The sequence below is a fragment of the Calliphora vicina genome, chromosome 2 (assembly GCF_958450345.1).
Source record: "Calliphora vicina chromosome 2, idCalVici1.1, whole genome shotgun sequence".
Lineage (NCBI taxonomy): Eukaryota > Metazoa > Arthropoda > Insecta > Diptera > Calliphoridae > Calliphora > Calliphora vicina.
In genome coordinates, this window is record NC_088781.1 from 142895675 (window position 1) to 142921458 (window position 25784).

The 25784-nt window shown below is 27.9% G+C and overlaps 1 protein-coding gene across 1 annotated transcript in view; it reads right to left on the reverse strand.

The window, feature by feature from the left end:
* Nucleotides 1-25784, reverse strand: part of LOC135950913 (uncharacterized) — a 76495-nt gene that overhangs the window by 49711 nt on the left and 1000 nt on the right. The gene's annotated exons all lie outside the window — the stretch shown is intronic.

The window sequence follows — 25784 nt, forward strand, 5'->3', positions numbered from 1 at the left end:
TCGAGAACTCTCTGAGTTACAGGGGGTAAAATTTTGACAATTTGGTCAAACAGGAGTTTTTTCTTATCCATGTAACTTATTACCTATTGTTCTTAGCAAAATGTGTCCCAAATAGTATAGATAGCTATTTCTTCGATCTTTCGAAAAAAAAATATTTAAAAAAAAAAATAAAAAAATTTTAATATTTTTTTTCCGAAATCAAAAACTTTTTTGACTTTTTTTTAAAATGGGTCCTTTTTTTTTTTTTTTCTTAAAATAAAGTTTAGATATTTTCCTTGAACACCTACTTGGTCGCTTAGTGGGATGCGAGTGGGTATCTATCAAAATAAATATTTTGTAACTCAAAACATAAAATTTTTGACTTTTTTTGCAAAATCAAAAACTTTGTTGACTTTTTTTTTTCAAAATGGACCCTTTTTTAATCTTTTTTTTTAGGTCAAACAAAAGCTTAGTGGGATATCTATCAAAATAAATATTTTTTAACTCAAGACTTACAATTTTTGACTTTTTTTTTTGCAAATACGATTTTTTTTCGAAAGATCGAAGAAATAGCTATCTATACTATTTGGGACACATTTTGCTAAGAACAATAGGTAATAAGTTACATGGATAAGAAAAAACCCCTGTTTGTTAAAAAAAAGTCAAAAAAGTTTTTGATTTCGGAAAAAAAATATTAAAAATTTTTTATTTTTTTTTTTAAATATTTTTTTTCGAAAGATCGAAGAAATAGCTATCTATACTATTTGGGACACATTTTGCTAAGAACAATAGGTAATAAGTTACATGGATAAGAAAAAACCCCTGTTTGACCAAATTGTCAAAATTTTACCCCCTATAACTCAGAGAGTTCTCGACCGATGTTGTTGAAAAATTGTGTCTGAGTTACTATCCAATAGAGCTAACCTTGGTGCAAATTTCATCCCGATCGGAAGACATCGATTTCAAAAGTTGGTTCACTTGACATGAAATGCCCCATATATGGAATTATGTGATTTCATCGATATATCGACTCCGCTATCTACAACGATCCAGAATATATACATAAACTTAATAGAGTCGCAAATGAAAAAATATGAAAATTACAAATGGAATGAAAATTTTTTATAATTTTTCTAGCCTACACTACCGCAATGAAGAGTGTATAATGCGTTTGTGCTAACGTTTGTAACGCCCAAAAGTTTTAGTCTATTCTGTCCATCTATTTGGCTCGCCATATAAACTTTGTGCACAAAGTACTGGTCTTAATTTTGAAGATATTTCGATAAAATTTGTTACATAGATTTTTTCAACCCAAGGACGAAACTGGCTGAAATCGGTCCATTATTTTACCTAGCTCCCATACAAATGTAATTACGAAATAGAAATTTATCGGTCATAACTGTTTAATTTCTGTGAACTTTTGACAAAACAACTTAAGTGGAATTTTAAATTTTTTCAGGAGAGCACAAAAACTGTTGAATTTATCGATCAATATTTTATTATTTGTCCTTGAAGAACTTTACTATTTGTCTCACAGAATTATACAAAGGATAAGTAATAAAATAATTATCGATAAATTCAACAGTTATTGCGAAATAAGTTTTTTTGTCAAAAACAAATCAACAACAACTCCAAATAAGTCGATTTGTTTTTTCGTGATATCTCAGAAACTAATATTCGTAAGCAGAAGCAGATTAGTGTAAACGAAGCGTTTTGAAAAGTTAGTTTTATTATAAAAAAAATTATGATATTTTCTTATCTCGACTTAAGATGTTTTGTCCAAACTCCACAGATTTATAGGTATTTACACAAATTTCGATCCAAATAAGTTTTATGTATACGGAAATAGCTTTAACGAGCATAAATCGATTAAAAATGTTGGTATCTACACACAATTCAACAAAAATAAGTTTCAAGTCTTCAATAATTCTGTCAGACATGCTTTCGAGAATTTTGCTATTTAAAATCAGCAAAATCGGTCCACAAATGGCTGAGATATGAGGAAAAAACCAAGACAACCTCGATTTTTGACCTATTTTTGAACTATATCTGGATTACCAAGACATTAATATAGACAATATGTATATCTAATGATAGATATTTCAAAGACATTTGCAACGACGTATATAAGACCATAGTAAGTTGGACCTACAATGGGTCAAAATCGGAAAAAAAAAATTTAAAAAACAAACAAAAAATTCAAAATCTAAAAAAAAAAATTTTAAATAAAAAAAAAAAAAAATTTAAATTTAAAAACAAAAAAAATTTAAAATTTTAAATAAAAATCAAAAAAAAATTTTTTCCAAAAAATGAAAAAAAAAACTGTAAAAAAAATAAATTTTGTTTACCTAAAAATATTTAAAATTTTGAAGTATAACTTGGTGAAGGGTATATAAGATTCGGCACAGCCGAATATAGCACTCTTACTTGTTTATATTCAATTTCTTCTGTTTCTCCACGCGTTTAAAGTAATCATCGAACATTTTAAAATCCTCCACATGAAATGAAGCAATAAAAATAGTTTTTTGTTAAATTCCACTTTAATATTGAATTCGCCTTACCTGTGTTTTTTGACAGATTGGGTAAAAAGCAAAAACAAAATGTATGTTGTTTTTGTATTGTTGTAGGGACGAGTACACCTTATACGAATTCGCCTTGGTTACTAATATAGACATTTGGATATTTAATGATAGATATTTCAAAGTTCTTTGCAACGATGTATATAACGTTATAGTAAGCTGGACCTCCAATGGGTCAAAATCGGAAAAAAATTTTGTCATAATTTTTTTTTTTAATTTGTTGCTATACAATTTTTTCGCTAATAAATAAAAAAAAAAAATTTAAAATTTTAAAAAAATAATTTTTAAAATAAAATTGAAAAAAATCAATTTTTAAAAAAATAAATCAAATTTTAATTTTAAATTAAAAGTTACGGAAGGGTAAATACGATTCGAATATAGCTCTCTTAATTGTTTTTTGTAATTTGTTTTTATTTTATAATTAGTATCTCGGTCATAATCAAAATTTGGAAAATTACATAATAGGGGGATATCAAGTTTTTTTGTATTAATCATTGATAATGCAATGTAGGTATGTACATGTTGTCGAATAAATAAAAATGTATATCACTAACGCACTATCCTATTTCGTATACTATAAAACGATAAAGAACCAATTATAGATATAAAAACAAAACTTTTTCTCCCACCTAATAATCTTTATATTAATTCGTACTAATATCTTTAGTATAAACAAAGTCCGTTGAACTCTACATAATATAGCGTCTTCGAAGAACTAGGTATTGAAATTAACTCTTTTTATTCCACCCAATGATCACTTCACTTAATTTTCACATACAACTTCATACTAATAGTATAAATGTAGTTCACTGAACTCTAGTTCATTTGGTTACTTTGTATTTTAGAAAATATATTTCATAGTTATAGTTCATTAACCTATAGCAAATTCAACTTTTAACAAATGCTGTTCACCCATCATAATATTCCTTCATGATTTCCTTTTCAACATCAGCTTTTAAAGTTCATGAATATAAGAGTAGAGAACAACTAATATTGATAATGACCCTGACATTGCACTTTTAGTAAGCTGTAGTATAGTTGCTAGTTTTTGGAAACCACTTTCGATTTAAAATATCTAGGAAACTCAATATAATTTTGTAACAGGGCTACATAACAAACAAATAAATGCAATATTTTCAAAACTCAAAAAATCATTTCTTTACACAGATTCTATGAAGTTTTTAAAAAACTGAAATTAAAAACTGAAAATGAAATTGAATTCCGCTTGGTAACAAACAATCTTTTACTGGCAAAGGTAGAAACACGTTAAACAAAATTGTTGTTGTTTTTATTTAATGACGACAGTTTTTTATTTATTTACTTTTTTTCAGTTTTGGTTGTGTAGTTTTATATTTTCAAAGTGAAATCGGTAGAATGACCTCAATTTCAAAATTAACCTTAAAATTAATTTGTTTATAAAATCATTTTTGTTTGTTTGTTTTTTTATATTTGCTCAACAAAATTAATCATTTAAGTGCATAAGTGAAATCAAGTTTATATAAGAAAAGCTTGTTTGTTTTTTTTTAATTTTACAGCTTTTAATTAAAATTTAAAACCTATTTTTTTCATATCTAATTTAATGCTGCCCAATTGTAACAAATTGGTTTGTGGGTTAATATGGTTCAAATGAAATCTATTGACCTTTAGGTTTAATTTGTTCTAGTTGTTTTCATTGATTGTTTGTTTATTTTGTTGTATATTTTTAACAGATTTGATTTTTTTTGTTCGTACTTCCCTGCTTATTTATCCAATTTTCCTTTCACTACGTTACGCATTTCACATCGACCACCTTTTATCATTTTCACTTTGATCCCTTAAATGTGTTGCTTCGTTTTCCTAGTTGCTGTTGTTCTTGTTATATAAATTTGGAGAACTGTTACGGAAATGAAATTGTTAAAATATTTACCCAATTGATTGACATTTCTATTAACTAAATTCTGCTTTATGCTCTTCATCACATCTCCCTCTGCCTCACCTCTTATGTCGCCAAATGTGTTAGGAAAACAAAAACGTAACAATAAATGAGAAAAATAAACATGCCCCAAAAACATTCTTGGTAATGTTCAATCTAACCATAAAAATGATTTGTAACTTTGTAGCCAAAAAAATGTGGAAATGGAAAGAAAAAAAGATAAAATTGAGAAAAAAAAAAAACAGTCAACTCCAACACTAACAAATTATATCGAGTGTTTGTTGTCGAAAAAAGTTAATAAACAAACAGTTGTTTTATTAAAACAAGGATATAAAAAGTAAATAGGAACGGTATAGGCGAATTGCAGTTATGCTATGTGGGCCAGTAAAATTTTAAAACAAAAATATTTGTTGACAACGAGATATATCCTATTGCTTACCTTGGTGTGTGGTTTTCCACACATATGTAATCTCTGTGTATTTTGCAACGTTTCTGCCAAAAAGGTATACTCGGTAAACGAAATGTGTTGAAAATCAACTAATTTCATGTAACGGATAACAAAATATAATAATAAATATGCTTTGAAGGAAACGCGAAATATTGAATATATATATTTACAAATGCATAAAATTTCCTTCATTTTGATAAAGTGCAATTTTTATTGCCATTATCGAGGTGACCACTTCGTTTTTATTGGTTTAATATTTTTTTAAATTTGTTTCGATTTAAATGAAATTTATACTCACTGAACAAATTTTAGAGTTCTATAGAATTTAATAGAAACATTTTATAAGGATTTTTCGATTTTTTTAAAATTTCTTTCGTCGCATATATTTATAGAATTGCAGTACCACCCGGGTGGTACTGTACATAAAAAAACCTTTGGTAAAGCGAAGGTTAAATTATTGTCAAGTTTTTGCATTAATTTCAAAATTGATTATAAAGATTAATTGGAAAATAAAAGAGTATATGTTACAAATGAAACAACAAACTGAGTCCACCACTACCATTCCCAAACTAAACAAGGATACTAAATTACAAACATTGATAGAATACCACAAAAACATATACACAGGAATCACGTTGTAGAAAAAAATAAACTAAATTGTGTTGTGCCAAACAAAGCAAACAAAAAAATGTATAAGGGACATCAATTCATATGTTGGAGTACACAACATAATCAAGGTGTATGAGCTTTAAATCAAGGTTATTTGAAAAGAAAATATTTGCACTGCTTCTACTTTTTTTATCGTTGATTTGGCAAATATAGCTAGCTATAACTTTAAATGGTAAATATTTAGTTTCTTTTGAATCAACCTAGCCCGCCTTAACGTATGCTACATAAATATGTATATGCAACAGTAAAATAATGATGTTTTCTAAATAATGCCAGATCGTAGCATTACCAGATTGGATGTGACAACAAAATAATTTACCAATTTTATGGTAAAAAAATGGTAAAATCGTTTGGAATTATTGGCACTAAAGACCTACAAATTCAAGCACTGGAACATTATGTTAGAATTAGCTTTTAATAGTTATTTTTTAAACTTGAAAACTTTTTAAAAAAATTAAATATTCTTCAAACTAAATGATTTTGTTTAATTATCATCTCTCTTAAGTGTGTTGAATTCATATAGTAATTGTATTTTTGTATAAAATTTTGTTATTCTTTGATAAGGAATTTAAATGGTTACTTTAGAAAATTTTTTAAGAATTTTAAACAATATTATGAAAACTGTTTTCTCAGTCCGGATAAGTTTGTAAAAGTTTTTAATATTGTTTCGTCTCTATAATACCCTTTTTTAATTTGTATATACATACATATCGTCCCCTCAATAAAACAATAGTGTATAAGCATATACACCAATATTTTTTTATTTTTGGTCAAAATTTGGTGAAATTCAATTGATTACTTTTTTCAAAAGATCAATTGAAATATTACGCTGCTTGAATATGCTTAAATGGAAGTAAAAATATGAAAAAAACTGTAGAAACTTTATATTTTTTAAAATTTCATCTCAATTTCTTTAATCTCTTTAAGAACTAATGAAAACTGTCTTTAATATTAGCATTAATTTGTAACCTATTTGTAAACCTGACCCTACTTTCAGGATTTAATAACAAATTTCTTTAGGAATAGGAAAATAATTCTCGTATTAAAGATTAGCAAAATTTCTATCACAATTATCCCAGTGGAATGCTTACAATGTCATTGAAACAACCTTACTTGACGCCTCCTAATGACAATACACCCCCACTTCAGTTCAAGACTCTTGAACATGAATAATACGGAAAATTATGCCCCTGAATGAAATACAATTTATCACTTAAACGCATAATCATACCATGACAGTGTCTAACGTTCATCTTTTAAACACACTCATATACATACGTATCTACACACACTCACACAGCAAATATACACTACAGGATACAACAGCATACTGCTACTTTTCTAAGCACAACTCCATAGGATAGTTGGTGATGCGGCAATCACGGTGTGCTGAAGTAGCAAGGAGCAAATGTATACATACGTACACATCGAATTCACTCTCGCACGCAAAAATATAATTGCGTATCATTTGGCAGATCCCGTGTGTATAGTGAAAAATAATGAAAATGCTCATTTTCTTAAACAATAAAGGAAAAATTACCAAAACGTAAAAAAACAATGCTCAGGAATGTTAACCATTATTCTATTGGAGGTCTAATTATGGTTTTAATATGCAGGGATGTTTCTATTTTTGCTGGATGCGAGAAAAAAATGAAATAAATGCGTGGGAACTCATACTTATCTAAAGCATGAGTTTCCACATTATTATTTCGTAGAAATAGTCCTTACAAAGTAAAAAAAAAAAATGTTAAATGTTTATAAAACCTTTTACCAAATACCTCGAAATGATAATTTATGTAAAATTTTTGGTTGTCGTAATAGTGGGAGTAAAAAACAAAGCGGCCAAAGAAAAACAATACGAATGAATACCAAATAAACATTTATAATTAATTTTTGTATTTCATTGTTTTAGTAGGTTGTCTGCGGGGGAACGGATGCTGTTTGACTGGGTGTTTTGGCTGGCTGGCTGGTGTTGAACATTTTCCAATTAATTATCATGGTTAATTTTTTAAGTTCTACGTACTTATGTATGTATGTCTGTATGTATGTATATCAGTGTAAAAGAATTTTCCTTTGCAGTTCTATTTTCCGGTGTGGTTGTACTTGGAGTCAGAGTTTATGTCGGAAAGTGAGATTTTCATTGAAATATATGCTTCATTAAGCAACAATTTTCACATTTAATGCCAGTGTAAATTGCTGACAGTCTTCTTCTCTGCTAATTTATGAAAGACTCATGCTTCATATACTTATTTAGTCTACCAACTCCGAATGGAAGACAATGAGAAATTATGTGGCGGAGGCTGATGGGGCGTTGGTTTTAAGCTGCTTGTACATAAATTATAAAATGTTATAAATTTTATACAATTTGACAAGTTTTACGGGAAACAAAAGAACAGAAAAAACAAGTATGCAAGAATGTTTCGAGAAATAATTCAAATTTTAAAAGCATTTCAGCACACACTTAAACTAATAAACACTAAACTACCAACTACAGTATATGTGTGCAAAGTGTTTTAAATGATTATTTTTTTAAATGAACAGAAATTTAAGAAAAATTCATGTATATTTGTATATTTTCTATACAAACTATGTATTATTATTTTCCAGAATTTCGAAACTAGCAATTGTGGCATATGATTGATGGCAATCGATCTGAAAAGAGGGTATTTTATTTAGTATTTAATATCTCAAATACTCAAGTTTACTCTTTTCTCTCTTGGGTACCTCGAAAACATTATTTCAACTAACATTTTCATATAGGTTATCATCTTGAAAAGTTCACTTTAAGCTCCTCGAAAAAATAAACACAAGCACACCTCTTGTCTTATGCTTTCAAAATTGCTTTTCAGAAAAGATGAATACATTCAAGTTGAAAAATCGTAAACACAGGCAAATGGAATTTCCTGGTAAATTTTCCTCAAAGAATTTCCACTCAGCAGATAAGCAATTGCAACTAAATGTAAGAACATTTTTCTATATTTTTTTTGTTTGTTTGTTGGTTGTTAGCTCCTCTTAAGAAGAAACGTCGAGATGCCTTTTATTCATTTACATACATTCAACATTGAGCTACTCTACTCTTTGGTCTCCCATGAAGTTGAGATGAAAATTGAAGCAACAGCAAAGTGTTGTTTGCAATAATGCAGAAATTAATAAACATTTTTTTGGTTACATCCCTTCCGTTTTGCTTTTTGTCAGTTTAAGCGAATAGTTTTAATATGTACAACAACTGCACCGAATGCTAGCTGGATGCAATGTGCAAGTTGTAAAATATGTTTGACTGTATATAGTGTTTGGTTGCATTTGCTGCCGTTGCTACAGAGACCTGATGCAGTCATGTGGAAATCAATTAATCTTTTCTAAGATTTTTTTGCTTGTTGTTTCCTCGATGTCTTTGGCTTGTACTTTTTTTGGAATAAAAAAAATAAATTTCTCTGTTTCTTTGATTACATGCCTAGTTGGCAGTAGATAAAACATTTCCTTTTTTTAGTGTTTATAAAAAACCGACTTTTTAAAAAACCGGTTTGTCGGTTAACCGAAAATTGGCCTTTTTAGAAAACCGGTTTTTCGATTAACCGACATCGAAAAAACCGGTTAACCGTCATATATGTGTAGAAAACATACAATGTCCTATAAAGTGTACACAGCATTAAAATTTGTAGTTTTTAGTAGTCAGGAATGGTTAATATTAAATAACTATAAATATACCAAAGCGCACATTCAAAAGTATATATAAATAGTCCATTTTATTTTGTAAAAATTTCAAAATTATTATCTCAGTCAAATGGAATTGAATATAAATATACCAAATAATTAATAAAATCTATTATCAGATTTCAAAAATATTTCAAATCATGGATTTTAGAGCGTTTTTTGTCTCTCCTGTAATATTTCTAAAAAGGACTTTGTACACTAAGCTAACGAAATGAATAATAAAACAAAATTTTAAGAACAAAACACTCTAAATAAGTCAAATTTTAAGAAAAGTTTTTCAGTAAACTCATCATCCTCTACTATTTAGAATCATTATAATTATTAAAAATATTAATCTAAAGTTGTTTGTATTGTAAATCAGCAATTTCGGTTTCAAATCAGGCCAATAATGTGTACACAATGAATATAAAAAATGCACAAAAACATGAGATTTTTTTAATTTTAGTCCCACATTTTAAAAACCGGTTTACCGAGTTAACCGGTTTATAAACACTACATTTTTTCATATGGAAAGGATGTTTCTATTTTCCGTATTTTGCTCCTGGTTACTTTTATTAAATAAATTGAAGATTTGATTAAATTATATTTAATTTTATTGCAACTGTAAATAAATAAAATATAATCTAATAAAATGGAAGTGAAGAAAAAAAAAATATTTATATCAAAAATATTTTTAAAATGAAGTCATATAAAATAGTAGCTTTGTTGGTTTACAATTCTAGTAAATGTAATAAAATACGGAAATAATAAATTGTAGCCAAAATAAAAATGGAGGAATAAAATTCCAGCAAATTTTGTTTTATAGTGAATATTATGAACTACAAAAAAACAAATTTATGAGCAATTTTTCCCAAAAATATCATATAATCTGGGAGAGGATTTTGCTTTAATTTTGAAGTTTCATTATTCTGCACCAGCTGCACCAAATGATAAAATATTAAGAACTGAGATGTCATCCTATGACATTTAAGTAAGAAGTTCAAACTTGGGAATTTTTAACTGCGACACGCTTTAGACGCATGCAACATTTGCGAACTGTTCTTTTTTAAATACTAATTATATAAAGTACAATAAAACTGAATTTTTCAAAGAAATTCAACAAAATACATAATTTTTAGTGAAGAGGCCCATTTTCAATAATGCCGTTATGTAAATATAGTCATATTGACTTCAGTGGATCTTTGGTTTCAGCAAGACAGTGACACGAGCTACAAAGCCGGCCAAAGAATTCAGTTGTTGCATGAGAAATTTATTCTCGATTCGCGATATAAATTGGCCGCCATTTGGTAGTGATTTAACGACTCTAGACCATACCTGCAACAAAATCAAGCAACTGAATGAAATATTTGTATTACGCTCTTTTACACTCTATTGTTTATATTCGGGTTGAGTACGTGTAAATCTTCGTAACCTAAGCAATATGAACGCTCTAGACTACGAGTGTTATCTATGGGGCCATTTGAAAGACCGGGCTTACATGAATCACAAAAAACTGATCTCTAAACAATTAAATTCGCTACTACATTGACGACATAAGCGAAGCTTCAAAATTCTGTGGAAAGAGCAGGCGTCTGCTAACTAACTCCATTAGAAATTCTCAAATTCGTTCTTTAATATGGTATCAAAAAAACTCAATTTGTCAAAAAAAAATAGATTTTAAGCAAACTTATTCCACAATCTCAAATTTTCCCAACCGTATTTAGATCTCAGAAGAATATTATACATTTTGCTGCAATTTTGATCAATTGTACTTAGAGATGCCAAACGGGGAATCCCGTTCTCGAAAACCCCGGGTCGGGATTCTTTACCAAATCCCGATCCCCGGGATTTTCAAAAATCAGTCCCGATTAGCATCTCTAATTGTACTACTTACTATTTAAAATCTAGGCTGGGGAAATTTCGTTACTTTATGTTTTATTCTTAAAGCCACAAAACTAATCGGTTTTATTAGAAATAATATGCTAGATAAAATCTAGTTGATTCTAAAAATAGTAAAGCAGTTGACACAGACGAATTACGAGTAAAGCAACCAAATATTTGTTAACACTACTAAATTTTTTTAGACACGACAGAAAAATTCGTTTATTTAGATTTAATCATTTGTTTATCAATACATTCCATTAATACAATCAAAGCTATTTTGTATGTATGACAAAAACAGAAAAATGTTTATTTTAAGCAGGAAAATTTAAATTTCTAGCAGCTCGTCTGAGATGAATTTAGATAAAATAATGGAGTTGAATAAAATATTTCAGAAAATTATTGAATTTTGAACAACTGTTTGAAAAATTTAACTAAAAATTTCCGGAGTATTAAGCATTTTAATAACAACTATTAAAGATTATTTAATTTTTTTTTTTTAAGACAAATGTTGATTTTCCAATTTTATAAGAAAATTAAGTAAATAGTTCTAAAATTGTAAAACAATTAACGAATATTAAAAAATAAATTTATCAGATTTTCTAGTAGATTTCTTGTTAAGTATTTATTTTTTATAGAATTCATTTCATTTATAGAATTATTTCTACCATTTGGTATTACACCTTTCTGTTGTTTCAATTTAACTTTTTTATATTCCTCTCCATTTTTCTACAATACTAGATTCTATAGAAATGCTGTATTCTTTCGGAGTAACACGCCTTTATATTTTATTATCCTATAATATTAAAATTACTCAAAAACCTCTTGAGTAAACATTTTTTACGATCTGAGCTAATAATCTTCTTTTTTTTGCTATTTTATTTATTTTTTATTTCTTATTTTTCGTTTAATTCTACTTATTGGCAAAAGACATAAAACATTTTTTTATGATTCTTCTCGCTCTGTGAGTATGCAAATCATCGATTTCACCTTATTATTATTATTACACGAGTTTGCAGAAAAAACAAATATTTCTCTAACTCTATAAAAATACAAAATTAAATTTGTATTGTAGCTATTGAGGCTGGCAAAAGAGCTGCATGTAGATTTATTTTAGGAAAGGAATGAGACTAGAGTTAATAAAAACCATAAATCACATGTAAATTTAAACTTCGAAAAAAAAAATAAACTTGAAAAACACAAACAACAGTTAACCAGAAAGCTACATTTACATACGATTAAAAGGGTTATTTACAATGCTAAGCTACACAAAATATTCGATTAATACTTATCATTTACATTTACTTACATTTTTTGTGAATGTTTGTTTAAATTTATTAAAAATCCACTAAAGTATTCAGATTTCAAATAAAATTGTGCAAACGTAGGGTGCAAATAGAGTTTTGACACATTTAATATATGTAACTCTCTGTTTTATTAAGGAACTGCAAAGAATTTACGAAAGAAAAACATTTTTATGTTGGTTTTAACAGTCGTTAAAAGGAAAAAACACTAAAAAACTTCGTACTACAAAGCATGCACAGACTTGCCTTGCTTTAAATTCTCTAAATGGTAATAAATCAATATTACCAATTTTAAATTGGCTGGTAGCACTTTCACATACAAATACACTTACATGCACACACATATACACAATATATACTCATGTATTAAACCAATATTTTACTGATTGTAAAATTGACTCTATTCGTTTCGATTTTTGCCAAGGTACGTATGTCTACAATGTTTGCTGAGTTTTACGTTTTTTTTTCTTCCTTCTTTCCTCCTTTTTTTAAAGCAAAACATAACAAAAGAGTGCAAGACCTGTTTTCTTTACTCTGCCTGTTACAAGGGTAAAATTCAAGGGAATTTGGAACGCTATTAAAATGCACACCAAGGCTTAACATGTGAAATCCTAATATAATACTACCAGCTTTTTTCAACATTTTAAAATGTTGTTACGAAAAGAAGTAAAAGAACAAAAATAAACTAAATTTTCAAGAAAAATCGCTGACAGTGCAGCCTCAGACGTTAAGGGAAATAAACTTTACAACAGGCTTGTATACATTTTGTATTTTTGTTAGTATTTCAGCACAATTGTAAAGGTAGCTGCTCTAGCATAGCAGGTTTTCTAAAGGGAGTAAAATAGATCCTTACCCAGCAGCTTCGCTCAATAAACACATACATACATATACATTCATATGAACATGTACATTCGCTCATACATTTAAACTGTATATAAATGTTTAGTCGTCTAATATACTTCCTTTTCTTTGCATTTGAGTTAAGTTTGGGAATGTGGCAGCAACTACTTCGTGTTTTTCTTCTTTTCAATACAACACTCATGTGTCGCATTGTTACATGGCCTTATAAGTGTAGAGGAAAAAGCATTTTTTTCCAAATACGAATTTACTACATTAGAAATGTAGAAAACACGATGAAAATTCTATTAAAATAACATTTGTCGTTATCTTGAAATTGAATATAGTATTTTATATTTCTTATTCTAAAAAAGAAAAAGTGAATGCATTTTCCCTTTGGGAACGAGGGTAAAAGTCACTTAATAGCTAATGGAATCTGTTTCATATTGAAAAATATTTGACAATACAATAGTTGTTTAAATAAATTATATATTGAGTAACTAAGTACATATAATATATTAAACTTGCTTTGGGGACAATATAGAGACACATAAATTCAAGTTGTATAAAAGAAATCGCAACTGATAAAAATCAAATTCATACTTTACTAGAAACAACTTAGACATTTTTAAATTGAAAACATTTTACCAAGTCTCCATCAAGTAACAAAACTAATATAGATGCCTCTTTGGACAAAGACTTTAGATCCACTAAATACAAAAAATGCATCATATACAGCATAAGATTTTGACAATATTTTTAGTTGTGTATTCTAAGAACAATTCATGTGCAAATCTACCGAAATGGGTTTTACATACTTCAAAATTCGATTTTGCTATTTGAATTTTTGTTTCGGACCACTGTAACCGTAACAAATCGAAAACTTTTTAATTTATTATTATTTTCCGAAACAAATTATTTAAGTAATTCAACTATGGGGTATTTTTCAGCCCATTTTATGGAGTTCTTAGACTGAAACAGGATGCTTACTTGAATATATTTTTTTGAATTTGATATGTTATTTTCAAAACTTGTTCTTCCGTAATATATTTGGGGGATTCAAACGGTCTGCTATTAGATCATAATGTCCTAATATATGATGATAGTTTAAAAAATTTTTGTTGTATTTCAAACAAAAAGTTCTAAACTAATATGACTTTTTTAACTATGTTTATTGTTTTGTCATAAAATAACACTTTTTTGTTTGAAGTACAACAAAAATTTGTTTAAACTATTAATATATATGAATTAATATCAGACCGGTTGAATCCCAAATATTTCTTTATAAAAATTCTACCAAATTCTGGTTCTAGGCCGATTTTTTGCCCTTATCCTAAATCGAAACTGAATATTCGGTACGACACTAATATTTTTAATTATTTTTGTGTGCTTAATTACTTAAAGTTATATTCATAATATGAATAATGTATTGTATTGATTTCGGTTTAAATACTGTCATATCTTTACGATTTTACCCTCACAAGTAGTTTCATTATAAAGATTATAAAATTAATGTTGTCATTAATATTTAATTCGATGGTATTTCTAAAAATCCTATTAAATTGTTTTGTAGTGTGGTTTACCTGCTTAATAATTCGGCATCAATCTTAAGATGTTCGTAAGTATTGTTACCAAAACCAAATCTACTTAATTTATTGACTTTAACTTTGGTATATTATCTTTAAACAAACCTATAATCCTTTAAACAAACATCTGCTTGAGAACGCTTCGTTGGGGGGAAATGAAACCCTATTAAATATGTCTGTTAACAGGTAGATTAAATTTGATAAAGAGAAAACGTTTAAAAGAAGATTTAAATGCCAATTTGTGGTGTATGGCTTTTCTAACGTTCCTTTCTTCTCGTTTCTTCGAAACTTAAATTAAAGGGATACGAGTTTTGAGAATAAGAAATGTTAAAAATGCTAATAAAGGAATTTGATTTCGAAAATACAATAACAATATTAGTTAAGTAGAAATTAATGAAGTATACAATTCGTTTAAGTGTACTTGGAGAAAAGAAACACTATATGTTGAAAAGATCTTCCGGGCTACATGTTTATATTTAAATAAGAGTACTACTTTTTATTTTCCACCATCATCATAATTATAATAATAAAAATCTCAAGTTCTCTCTTAACATTATCACACCCACTCATATAAATAAGTATAAATAATTATGTCCTTGTGTTCATACACATAAACATGCACTATTTAAAATAAAGCATTCAAACTCAAGCTCCCACAAACATTTATACATAGAAAAATATAATAATGAAAAAAGTGAATGCAAGAGAGAAAAAAGGAAAGAACAATACCAACCAATTCATGATGTAAAGCACTTGTTGGCGCCGCTACTTATAATCTTTTTATAATTCACTCTCACACTTGCATACACACATTCACAATTCTGAATGAATATATATTCAAATGTTTTAAAACATACCCAAATACACACATGTATGTATGCATATGTAAATCTACAACAACTCAACGGAAACTAATGGCAATGAATGTTTCCCGTTACACAAAAAATAAATTCTAAAAAAAAAACTCAAGTGTCTTGTTCACTTGTGTACTTTATTTCCGGCTTAAAAATCTCAGCTGTTTAAAAACATGGGTTATATATACATATATGTATGTGTGTGCTTGTACTCGTTAGTATTTACATAGTTATATGTTTATACATTATGTAGTTAATATACAGTTGAATCATCATTATTTCCATATTGTTGAATAATCTTATTTCCTTAACTTTAATAAAACAAACAAAGTTTTATCTTGTTTTGTTTACGGTATTAAAACGGTATTTGGTAAGAAAGAGTGGAAGTTTTAGTAAAACCAAAATTCACTAAAATTTTGATATCAATAGAAGCAGAAGATCATTATTTAGTACTAGTTGACCCCGGCTTCGCCCGGTAGCATTTATTAATGTTAGTTCTTCAAGTTTATCCAACCAACATACACCTGCCTGTTCTTATTTATTTGCAAATAAAATATCTAAATTTGTACTGCATACTTTAGGGAGCTTTTTCTATTACTGGACTCAAAAAAATAAAAAAAAAATCAGCCAAATCGCTCCAGCCGTTCTCACGTTATGACATTACATACATGGACCATTTCATTTTTATATATATATAGATTAATTTGTAAAATTTATTATTTTAGTAAACATAATTGCAGTACTAAATTGTGGAATAATTTCAAGTGTCCTAAAATTATCTTCATTTTCTCAGAAATCAATTAATGTGTTATTTAGATTTAATATAATATAAAACAAATTCACAAAACACAGAATTTATAACAAAATTAAATTGATTATCCAGAAAATTTTTACATGGATTTTTGCGAGAAATTAAATCTCCCTTTAAACCTCAGAACTGTGTATCATGTACTAATACTTGTTTCAAATTATGAAAATATATCACCAAATGTTTCACAGCTAATTAAATCCTAGAATACTATTACAAGAATTTAGTACATGAATCATCAATATCTGAAATCATGTTATCCAATGTTAGGTCAGCTTTTATTACCCAAACTGCAAATGCATGTTTGGTTGTGATAGCGATATTATGATTACTTTTAAATCCATAAGAAATCATATAATTTCCGGACCACATCATCTCTCTGCTAGTAAATGCCACATTTAATATTAAATGTAATACTACTCCCATTACTGATTTATCAGCGGATCGAAAACGCTTCATGAGTGGGATCAACATCTATTTGCCACTGCCTAACTAACATCATTGATCGTGGATTTTCAACAATTATAACAAGATTCATTCCTATGTCATGCAATTTAAACAATTATATTCATTAAATTTCTCTAAAATTTGTTTCAAAATCAGAATTTCATTTTATTCATCTCGAATATTTGACAACTTGTTTATTCTTCATGTGTTTGTACAAGACGAAAACAAAAAACTTTTTATAGAAGTAGGAAAATTACAACAAAAAAAAAATAGAATAAAGAACGAAGCAAAAAATAAACTTTTCAAAGTTAAGTAAACCATATCAAAATACCAATTAAAAATTCAATAAGTGTTTTGGGAAAAGAAAAAAATTATAAAAACTTTTGTATGTGTAAGGAACTCACATTAACTCCCTTCATTTCCCTTTAGCAAATTTTTAAAACCTTGTTAAGTATTTAAGTTTTATGACATTTAAGTTTTACAGAATTAATAAAATTACTTAAGTGCATGTACGACGTATACGCATTATTCGATTTGCCACCAAAGTATGTAATTCATGTTAATCATACGTCTCAGCTGATTAAAAATAAATATACATTCGTATGTATGTATGTAAATTAGTAAATTACTTATTAAAATCTTTAATATTTTTAATCCATGTTTTATTTATTACCATGGTTCAGGATGGTATTTTATATAAAAAAAAGTTTACGTTAAAATGTTTATTTATTTATTTTGCGAAAACTCAAGGGGCATTTACATTATTTAATTATAAAAACATTTTCTACTCTTTTATTTCAATTAATAACAAACAAACCATTGTAACGTTGAAGTATCTGATCGTGATATCTGTTCTTGTTGTAGTTGTTGATAGATTTGTATGGTCTTGCCTGTCGATTTCCAGAAAAGTACACAACATGTGAGGTGGCAGTTAAGTGAAGTCATGCCATTTAGTTTACCACATAAAGTGAAAATTGAATATACACTCACAAAGCTATGTGCATAACAAAGTCCAGTAGTTATGTATATAAAGTTTGTTAAGATTAAATTTAATTTTATAAAACTGTACATAATTGAAGTTTAATATTATGAGAAAAAAAAACCTTAAAACTCCTGTGTAGGTATCTTTTCGGAAACAATAAAATATTGTACATTTTACCAGCATTTAATCTCGAGTGTAGCTGTTGTATGTAAGTGATTCGAAAAAATATTTATTTTTGCTATTTAAACAACACAAACACAACAGCGATTATATACCTATAGTTCTTGATGTATGTAAGTGTCTGAGTAGTTGACGTTGTCGTCATTGGTGTTACTGAATGTGGCTGCAGCAGTTGTAGTAGTTGTTATTGCTATAAACGCCCATATATTTCAATTGAAATTTTATTATTGCCGTTGTTATTTTTGTTGTTAAGAATAATGGTATTTTATACGTTTAACGCCTGAAAGCATGCAATACAAATTGCAACTATTGCATAAAATTGTTAAAAACTCGAGTGTATCAGTGTAAATGTATCTGTCTGTATGTATGGACGTGTGCAAGTTGTTCATATGAGTGCATGTTGCTTGTATTTAACAACAACAATTTTAACAATTACTTCATACTCACACACGCACACACACACACAGGAAAGAAGAACTGTAAATTGAAAATGCTGAAAAAATACATACAGAAAAATCAGTCAACAGTTGAACAACCATTGAACCACTGCATTTTTTTCCCGAGTAAAAAAACAACGTCTACCTATTACATACTTGTACATGCTACTGCTTGTTCTTGCATGTTTTTGTACGTACGTATGCATGTATGCTTTGATTTTTACTGCTGTAGTATGTTTGAGGGGCCAGCGATTGTAATCTGTATGTGATTTATTACCTTATTACAGGCAATATGTACAAATTGTCTGTTAAAGTGACTGCACTCACCATAAAATAATACACACACACACTGAAACACAGTGTGTGTTTTAAAAAAAAAACAAAAAACAACGAGTATCATGAGTTAGTATTAGTGATGGGTGCTTTATGTTGGTCTCCTTAGGTTACTTTACACTCATGTTCAGGTTGATGCTTTGGTTTTACTTTTTAGTTCATTTATAGAGCAACAATAAAGGCAAAATGTTTGGCATGTCTCACTATATTTTACACATTAACTGTGCAAAGTGTTTTATTTTACAATAGAGGCGTATTTGCCACAAATTATTATTCGCCACACTTTAGCTGGCGATTTCATTTATTTTTTCTACAAATTTTGCACAACTGGTAGTGGCTGATGTTTTCTAAAGCCAAGATTATCAAAAGCCATGCAACAGCATACGGTTATAGCTGATATTTTATTCCTTCCTATAATTTGGTTGCATCGATTATACAAAGTGTATCATAAGGTATTATTAGGATGGTTTATATACGGAATTTTTTAAGATTTCAAATTTTTAATAGACAAATCAAACCAAAGAAACCGCTGAAACCCTATGATTTATGATTTTTTTTTTCAAAGGTTTAAAATTCTCCATTTTTTTTGGAAAAAGTCTTTTTTTAATTTTTTACTTTTCATTCAAAAACACAATCATTTTTTGCACACGTTTCTTAGAAAACACAGATGAAAACAGAACAAAACACACAAAAATCCACAACAACGCCTCCAAAATATTTAAGTGATTTACAAAAATCAGCGTTCTTTGAGAAATGTTTTTCATGCGCTTCCAGCAAAAATAGTTTTATTGAGAAATCGTTCGCATTATGACATCTGGCCGCCTAGATAGTGTGATATCAAACCTCTGGATGTTTTTTGAGGATATATGAAGTCAAAAGTCCTAATTCGTGGGATACCGGCAATGCTGTGTTCTTTGTAATAAGCAATGCTGGAAAATGTGATTGAATATTGGACCAGATTAACGCGCTCAATATTCGAATTAAGTTATATTTAAAGAGAAAATGTCAGAGATTTTGATTTCGAGTCATAATAACGATTCTAGCATCTAATTAATTTTTAAGTGTTTTATTTAAAACTAAAAAAAAATCTAAATGAAGCATCCTTCAAAAATTCGGTATCAATGGAAAGGGAAGTTTTTCAACTTTCTGTCATACGTTTTTCAAATACGATTGAAGAAGTACCAAAAACTTCATTATTTTTGAAAAGAATTTATCATTAAACTTTACTTTTTTTAAGATGGGCTACTTTTTTACAATATTTTCAACGGTTGTGACGTTTTTAATTTTATCCAATAAACTAGTATTAAAAAAAAAAATTTGAATAGATTTTTTAATAATTTCTTAAAATTTCATTGCATAAAGTTCATGAGTTTTCAAGGTCTTTGTAACATATTTGTTTGTTTTCATTGAAAACATTATCAGTTCTAACAATTTTCATATAAAAATACGTTTGTTTTTAAATTTCCCAAAAAATTTCATTAAAACTTAGCAAAATTTCATTCACATCAAAAATGATTAATATGAAGAGCCAGTATTCAAAGCAAAAGTTATATAGTTTTTTTCTATTTAATACAAACTTCGGTGATGTGCTTTATTTGAATTGCACAAAATCGTCAATTATTTAAAAACTAGCTTCTATGTATTGTACATAATATGTATGTATGTATTTGCGTGCTAGCATACATGTATATGAGTAAGTAGTCTAATTTGGTGAAGTTTTAGTTTAGGGTTATTTTTTTAACACTCAAAATTCAATTAAAGTTCAATTGAAAAATTGTTTGTAAAACTACTTTACTGTTGTAGCTCATACATACATTTGTTTAGTTGCTGCTAGTTTTTGCTGGTAGCTGAAGTGGTGAAAATAGTTTATCCTCTTTTTGGCATGTTTAAACATGCATATGATGTTTTAATAATATGCTGTTTACTTTCACTTTGGCTCATGTACATTAGACCTGCTCTTGAAAATATTACTTATCTTCAATAGGTTTTGTTTTATTTAGATTTTGTTATTTTTGGTATTTAATATTATTGCTTACTTTAGATGCTTAATTTCACAACTTGTATTGATCATGATTTTCTATTAAAATGTCTTCTTGGGAAGTTTTAAATACTAAAAAAAAACAAAATTAAAGCCATTTAAGACATATTCACTTTTAAGGCTACGTCTAATGTACATAGTGCATACAACTCATTATGCAGTACAAATTTCAAATTTTTGTAAAATGGAAATGTTTTAAATTAGTTTGTTTTAAAAGTTTTATTAAAACATTTGCAATTTTTTGCACTAAGCTGCAGATTTACAAATATAAAATTAAATACATAGTGAAATTTGTTATACAACTAGGTTGGTTGGTTAATTTTGAAAATAATATGCAAAAATTAATATAAAATATTGTATTTTTACACAAATTTTAAATTTTAAAGATCGGACAATGCAAATTTGAGATATTACATACTCATAAGCTCCAATTATTTTTAAGTATGAGCTATAAACATACACATTTAACTAATTATAACGTTTTACTTACCTAAAAGAGATTTATTTAAAACTTCTTAATGATTATTCGCAGTTATCATTTCAAATAAATGTTTTATGTAGTCAAACAAATAAATTAAAAACTTTGAATTTATGAGAAAAATTTATAATAATTCAACTATTATTCCAAACTCACACCAAAAACAAATGCATAAACTTATTTGCATTTCGGCAAATAATAGTGAAAATTCAACAAAAATAAAATGGAAAATAAAGTTTTCAAGAATTTGCTATGCACATATTGATAAACATAATAAACATAAATCAATTCCAAAAAAAAAAAAATAACAAAAAATTCTTTGAATTTTCACAAAATAGATATTAAAGAATTTAATACAATTTAAAGTTATGTATTGATATTTATCCATACAGCAGGAATAAAAAATAAATGAAAAAAACTTTCATTTTCCAACCATAACCAACAAAAGTTGCTCTAATTAAGGAAACTATGCATGTCTGTGAAAGTAAAATAAAAAAAAAAGTAAATTATTTTTGATGAGCATACAATGTGCATGCAAATGAATAAGAAATGCTGAATCAGTAAATGAAGTGTTTAATGAGGTTTCAAATTTAAAACATAGTTTAATTTTAAACAAAGTACACAAACTATATACTAGGGTATTTGTAATTGTAAAATATCCTGAGCTACGATTCGAACAAGGTACCCAGTTGGAAGTGAAAGACAAAATCAACAGTTTTAGAAAATGTTACGTGTGTACACGAAGAGAAAAAATATGATTGTGGTAAACACAATTTAAGAGCAATATATTATTACAAGATAATCGTAATATAATTGTCATATTATGATCCAAAGCAATCACAATATGATCCAAAGTAATCGTATTATCATTAAAAGTTAATTTTGTGAATATTAATTAATTTTTGCGGATGTTGTATATTTGGCAACCATGCGAGGTGACTTGGCCTGCCCTATAACGACTTCTATAGAAGTTGTCAAAATGAAGAGGAGGATGAGACCATTTTTCATATTCTTTGTCATTGCCCGGCATTAGGAGATCTACGCATCAGGTTTCTGGGATATAGTTCATTAAATAGTATTTCTGAGCTATCGGACATGCAGTTAGAATGCATCAATGCCTTTTTTAGGAATAGCAATTGGCTACTCAAGTCAGACACGGAAATCTTCACGGAGTTACCTAGTATCCGTCAAATGATATTATTCTCTTCACTTCTCCTCTTCTTAATTTCTTCGTCTTTATTACTTTATTACTCTTTCATCTTTATCTGGCCCTCTTTTAAATCTATTTTCAGGTAACACAAAGGACCTAACTGCTGCTCTCTTGCCTATATCTACCATGTAACTGCCTGTTAACCAATACTAGCCTTGTTACAAAGAACACAGCATAGTTTTCGTAACCATGATAAACCAAGTGTTTTTCTCAGCGTGTAGTAATGAATTTCCGATACTTCAGCATTGTATGAAGTTGACATGGTTTTAATTATTTATAATTAGCAGGGATACCGGAATCATGCAAATGTATGTATGTTTTTTGTAACATAGAGCCATACATATGGGGCTGTATTTCAGAATATATTAAGAATTATAACACCGATTTGTTTATGCATATCATGGCTTTAATAATATATTTAAGGTATATTTTTACGTTTCTAGGACATATCTATTCATTTTTATAATAACAATTATACCATCCACCATTGCATACTTTAAAATAAAAATAAAGAAACTGTATAATTCATTGATTAGTAGATTCTTTAGAGTAGATCGATTTATATGGATGTATAAAGAATAAAATAAAATCGTAGGGGGTCATGGTTCTGCGAAAGATCTAAAATCAATTTGGCCCTTGGAATTTCCAAAAGCTCCAAATTCATTTTAAATTTTTTAGTCAGATTTATTATTCAAAATTCGCGAATTATTGATAATTATTCGTTTTAACATTGGAGACACCATTTTACTTCTGGCAAATTTTCCCTTAGGATTTCCACATCAAAAAAAACCCGTAGTCAAAACCAAACTAGTTATGAATGTTATTTGATTTTTATTTACCCAAACTCTTGAACAAATTAATTAACATGTTCTTTTTTTACACACGTACTCGTACACTCGTTTTTCCTAAATAATAATGGTTAAGTAAAAAAAGTGTTTAAGCAAATGTTTAACTTTGAACTAAAACAAAAATAAAATGAGCAAATAGCAAATGGCAAATAGAGTTAAACGAAACTAAAACATGAGTAACGAAACAAAAAGGACATCTCATAGAGAATGTTTAATCACGTTTTTCAATTGTGGTAGTAAAGGAAACAAATATATTAATAGTTACACATACTATGCATTAGGCTGGACCCTATTTATATGGAGGTGAGAGTTTACAAAATAGCTTTAGCTAGAAAATAAATTTATAAACATTTTTGCTTGGAAAATATGAGAAGTGAACAAGGTTTATTTTTTTGTGAAAAAATAGAAAACTTCGATTATGGTTGAACTTGCTTGTTTTCCTTTATAAAATAAACATTTTCCAATACAAAATCTTATAATGAAATAAACTTTAGTTAAAAATATCTACAAATATTTTAGAGCCACCTTACTATATCTACATGTAACACAAACTTGTGCCTTTAAGAGTGAGAGAAAATACACAAGCACAGTTGCAAACTTTTACTAAATACACACACAAACGATTACACAAGAGAATAATTTTTGCCACATTAATCATAGATGTTTGTTTATTACACATGATGGAAAGAAAAATGAATTTTTGTTTAAATGCTAGAATGATATAAGAAGGATGTATGTGTGTCAATGTGTGTTTTAGGTTATGTACCCAGGGATGGTTGTACTAATTAGGGCTCTATAAATCGACTTTGTAACAATGGAACAATCGTTGAAAATATTCGAAATCGACTACATCATTTTAATTTAAACTAAGCATTTTTGAGGTGCATTTTTTTAATTTTTTTTTTATTTTCAATTTTAAACCTGCTAACATATGCGCACAATGAAAAACTTATTAGCCCAATTCATAATCTTGTGTAAATGGTCTTGCATCATTCTATATACATTTGTATTTTTACTTTACATTAACAAAATATACAAAAATACAACATTTCATAAATTTACAATAGAAATACACAAGGCTGTTATTGTATTAAAGCGAACAGTTTTAGCATGCTTACATAAGAGTAAGTGTCTCCGTATTCAACTACAAAATGACGTTTGTGAAAGCTTTTATAACTTTACAAATATTTCTATTCGATGCCATTAAATCTATATTCCAGGTCTTATTAAATAATATAAAAAGTTCAAATTCAATACCAATTTTATCTCGGAAGTTTCTCAGAAATATTTTATAGGATCAGTTCCAAGATTTTTCTATTTTTTGACAAATACAAAATCCGGTCGAAACCGAACCGAACGTAAGTAATATTTGGCAAGAAAAAAAATTACTCGTCCTAAGTTCATGTGAAGGTACCCTGCAGTATCCACTTTGCATTGTGGACACCAATAATCTTGTTTTTCATATTGCACTGAAAAGTTTTTTTTTTGAGGGAACAGTTTTTAACATTTTACAATAAAATATAAGTTTTTGAGGTTTATTTATTATATTCAAAACATATCTCTCCTTTTAAATTCCATAATCTATGTTTTTTCTTTATAAAAGTTTTTTTGAATGTTCAGTTCGGGTTAGGTAACATTTTGAAATCAATATTTCCCAGCCCCGATATATTTGTCAAATAAATATATTATTAAACATGAGCATAGACGAGTGTTACATGTTTCGTAGAAGAACATGTGTCTGTATAAAAATATATAAATACATCTCCTGCAGTATTCCCTTAGAAAGTTAAAGAAACAAAAAAAAAAACAGTTTGTGAATACGAATGAATGAATGTACTTGTATAGGGAAAATTTGCTGATGATAAAAATTATGATGAATACGCAGAAAATTATATAAAAATTTTCCCCCACATCAGAAGTCAAAATTATATTAAATTCATATAACACTAAAGCAACAACAAAAAAAAAACTGATTGGAAAAACTGCTATTAAGGAAATCTAGAAAACATTTGTAAAATGATTGTTTCTTAACAACAGAAAAAAAAAGAACATAGAGGAAGCAAAAATAGAAAACTATTTTTAATGTGGCGTCATTGCTGATTGTTGGCAAATTTTCTATTGAAATACATCGCTTAACGGTGATGGTTGGTCTGATTCAGAGTCTGCTGTCAAAAAGTCATTGAATTGACATTTATGTGTAAGAAAAATGAATGTTTTCACTCAAACACAAAGAAATATAAAAATATATCATGTATTAGTCATACCAGACTCTTAACTTTACACA